We start from the raw sequence: 4,189 nt of genomic DNA, 5'->3' as shown, positions 1-4,189 counted from the left end.
CTTCGAGTGGTCATCTGTGCATTCACACCACCCGCCCTCCTTCCCCCCTGATGTCAGCTTCTACATTTTTATTAGGGGTTGATTTGCGGTGGTTTGTAGGAACTGGCGGGATGTCCGCACCCACCCCTCTGGGCATGCACGGTGCGGTTCCTGCGCATGCCCGAGGGCCTGGGCACGAAAATCCGTTAAAAGAGCTTGCTACAGCACCGATCGATCCAGCGCGTGCGCACTAGATCCCATGGGTGTGAATGCACAGATGATCACTCAGAGATCATCAGTTACTGGTAAGCAACCTGCTTTTCAGATTCTTTTATTTATTTTGGCAGTTTTTATTTTCATTTGGGCACTGTGAGGGCAGCTGGGTGAAGCACTTGTTAGGTAAGAATCCGTTTGTAGATGAACACAAGTCAGGATGAGGTGATTGTGATGGGGGAGACATCTATCTTTTTGTCACTGGGGTCTGCGTAAGTTTCAAATGCAGGACTACAGAAAATTCTCAGGAATCCAGACTTTTGCCTTTGCATGAGCAGATAGAAAGAGCTACAGTCTTACAAGTTCTACGAATAACCACATAAACACATGGAACTGGCTTGCACTGAATCAGACCCTTGGTCCATCAGGGTCAGTATTGTCTATTCAAACTGGCAGCAGCTCTCCAGGATCTCAGGCAGAGGTCTTTCACATCACCTACCTACTACCTGATCCTTTTGACTTGGAGATGCCGAGAATTGAACCTAGGACCTTCTGCATGCATAGCAGATGCTCTACCACTGAGCCACGGCCCCTCCTTAATCAAAGATTTGCCATTTGCCTGTCTGCCTTGAGAAGGTAGCAGTGACCTCCAGACAGACTGACAGGCAGGGACACTTGCCACTTTCTGCTTACATCACAGGAGGTGGTGTGAGCAGTTTGCCTGGCACTGCCAGTCATAGTTCTGTCAGAGCTGTTCTGAAAGAGCAGTTCTCGAGAGAGCTCTCTCAGCCCCACCCACCTCACGGGGTGTCTGTTGTGGGGAGGGGAAGGGAAAAGAGATTGTAAGCCTCTCTGAGACTCCCAAGTGAAGGGCGGGATGTAAATCTCTTCGTCTTCGTCGTCGTCTTGTGCTGCATTTCCACAGCTGTTCTCGGCTTGTATTTGGGAAGTCAGTGGTCCTTACTCTGTGGCTTGCAGAAAACCACCTTTGCCATTATCATAAACCAGAAAAGCCATATGACTGCTGAATGCCCTGTATGCCACTTCACCAAACACACACTTAGAATGATATAACTGTTAAATATAACCATGGCTGCATCCACATGATTTTCCAGGCCCTTTACTTCCATCCCTAGCATGGGCTCTGTAGCTCACCCGTCCTCCAGTCTCTCCAGCAGCATCTGTTTCAAAGTGGGAACCATGTGACCGCCATAGGCCCCACCCGGCAATGCCATTGCCTGCTTTCCTGAAACATGGGGCAGGTGCCAAGTTGGAGAATGGTGCTCAGAAGAGTCACAGGTGTCATGTCAATGAGCCACTGAGTAAGTACCACTACTGTATGTGCTAGTAGTGGGCAGATTCGTCCAAGTCCTCCTCTGGTTTGGGTTCAGAATACTTTGGGCTCATGGCAGTGTTCATTGGAGCCCCTTCCTGCCATTCTCTCCCACTTTATGCAACTGACCAGACCTCCAGGGGTTGGCACAGCAGAGCAGGTTGGCATAAGTAAAGGCAAACCTTTGAGACTGACAGGATCACCCCTCCAGCAGTTTGACATAGCCTCGTGTGGCGCTTAAAAAACTCCCACAGAAGTCTAAGTTGGTGCATTAAAAGATACCAACTTCCCTCTCTCTCCTCTTTGGAGACCAGCACAGCAACCCCCCCCCCCCCCGCTTTATTACACCATGGTGACACCATTTTTGTCACCAGACAAAAACGTGAGTGTAGGTAAAACAGATAAAGAGGAAAGGCTGCATATAATCGATTTGAAATTGAACGCCAGGTGGATGTAAACAGCTGACTCATCTGCACTGGAATCCTCATCAGTGCCAACCTTGCATCCTGTCTCCCGTGTGCATACTTTCTTTCAGTACCCAGGGTGCATGGCATCTGTTAAAAAAAAAGAGAGAGAAAGAGAGAGAGGCTCTTGTTTTAATTTGAGCGCTTTCCCTTTATTGCCGTGCCTGGCAGCGGGAAAGGGGACGCTGTGCCTTTAAATGCTTTCCCCGAGCCTTGCGGAGGCAGTTCCGCTCAAGTCTTTGAATGAGGCAGAGAGAGGGGGTGTGTGGAAGTGGCCATTGGCAGAGCTCCTTATGCCATCCCTTCCAGCAGCTGAGGTCTGCTTCCTTTGGAGCAGCTTGTCAGAGCAAGTCGCTTGTTGCAGCAGCAGCAGCAGCAGCAGCAGCAGCAGCAAAGGAGCGCTCACTTTTCATTTGGGGCTGGGGGAGGGAGGCAGGCAGGCAGGCAGGCAGGCAGGCAGGCAGGCAGGCATGCGGGGGATGGTGGTGGTGGGGGAAATGGATTCCAAGGATCACAGTCTCCTGGCGAAATTTCTCCGTGACAGTTCGTGGCAATGAGGTCTCCGTTGAGAAGGGGAAATAGATGACCTGCTCGGAGCGCCGCTTTCACCAGAGTGAGTTTATTTTTAGAACAAAGTATCTGAAGGTTTTTGGAAGGGGTGGGGGGAGAAAGAAGCCTCCCGTCAGTTGCGATGGATCTGTCTTTGTAGCTGTTGGCCTGTTAGGTACGTCAGTGAGGGGAATGCCCGCTGTTCTGTAAGGTTCTTTTTCTCCCCCCAGAATGGTTTTCCTCCTGAATAGGAGGCTCTCCTTTCATCTCCTCTCCCCTGCGCCTCCCCCGCCTCCTCCATTCTTGCATGGTCTCAGTGGCTCGTGTGTCATCAGCTTTTCTGTGATAATGCCGGGCATCCACCTCGAGGGAAGAAGGGAATCCCTGATAAACACGCTGTGTGCTCATTCCGTGTCGTTAAGGGGGACCCCGCTGGACTCGTGAGAACGGATTTTTGCATTCATTCTAACTTGTGCTTGGTTTTGTGGACCAGAGACCAAGCATTCCCGGCGACCCTCATTCATAAGTCCTGTAGGTCCCCCCCCCCAATCCATTCAGATCCAAGGACAGGTCATTGGCTATTGTGTTTGAGCAGTTGCTTGGCCAGTTAGCTGCTTGAGCACTGTGGAATGCACTTCAGGCTAAATTGGCGCCATTTCGTTTCCATCCTCGCTCACCTCGATGGCTAAAATTATATTTTTGAAAAAGTTTTGCCGGGCTATCCAGGAGGGATTCCCGTGTTCCGGGTCTAGATCTGCTTCTCTCGCTCTCCCCTTCCCTGAACCTTTCAAACTGTTGGCTGAGTCCTGAAAACTGCTTTTTTTTTTTTTGCTTAAATCAATTGCATGCATTCTTTTTTAACACAAAGATGGAAATGTGGCAGATGCTTCCCTGGTTTTCCAAGTTCAAAACTGGGCTAATTTATACGCAAGGAGGAGGAGAGGAAACAAAATTTAAGAGCGACCACTTTTCGGTAGATCTGAAGTCGTCGGCCTTTCCCCCGCTCCTCTGAATGAGAAATGCTTCAGTAAGTGGGTGTTCTGTTCAGCTTATGCTTACGAAACCGGTATTCATCAATGGAGGGGAAGGGGCTGAGTTACCATTGCCTCTCCTTCCCACTTATTTTCAAGCCCTGCTTGCAGTCGATGGCATCTTGAAGGCACCGGAGAGCAAAGCTGAGACGAGGTTTGTTTTTTTGCATGTTGCCCTCCTAAATGTCAGTCTCTTTGTCAGTGCCTAACCGTGTCCTGGAGATTCAGAGTAAACCGCAGGAACTTGAATTGTTTGTGCTGTCTTTATTTGACTTCTATACCAGTGAAAGTCTTGTCCCCCCCCCTTTTTTTTTTTGCTTGCTCAGGTAGGCAAATTACTCTCTCAACCAGTCTTCTAATAAACAACATCTATCCTGTACAGTTATAATGCTACCTTTCTGTTTTGTGAAGGTTCTGTTCTGTTGTTCCCCCCTAATCTTTGGGAGGGGGCTTTTTGCCCATTTTTGCCTTTAGTGGTAGCTGTCCTGTCTTTTTAATGGGCTATGAACAGTTGGATCTGGTCTATTGGCTGTAATGAAGCTAACAGAGGCTCTGTAAGTTGATTCTTAATGTTTTATTCTGTGTAGCACAGGCACTGTCTTAGACTTTGAGAGGGAAAG

The 4,189-nt window shown here is 49.2% G+C and overlaps 1 protein-coding gene across 5 annotated transcripts in view; it reads left to right on the top strand.

The window, feature by feature from the left end:
• R3HDM2 (R3H domain containing 2) overlaps positions 1–4,189 on the top strand; it is a 200,119-nt gene that overhangs the window by 80,021 nt on the left and 115,909 nt on the right. Inside the window, exon 1 of one of the 5 annotated variants that reach the window (XM_015428073.1) lies at positions 2,565–2,602. The exons of the other annotated variants lie outside the window; for them this stretch is intronic. The gene's annotated coding sequence lies outside the window, so the exon portion shown is untranslated. Of the gene's footprint in view, positions 1–2,564; positions 2,603–4,189 lie in introns of those variants that run through there. 5 annotated transcript variants of the gene reach the window in all.

The sequence above is a fragment of the Gekko japonicus genome, unplaced genomic scaffold, assembly GCF_001447785.1.
Source record: "Gekko japonicus isolate JY-2015 unplaced genomic scaffold, Gekko_japonicus_V1.1 scaffold1073, whole genome shotgun sequence".
NCBI classification, from domain to species: Eukaryota; Metazoa; Chordata; class Lepidosauria; order Squamata; family Gekkonidae; genus Gekko; species Gekko japonicus.
Note: the sequence above shows the minus strand (reverse complement) of the source record. Positions and strands in the feature narration are given on the sequence as shown.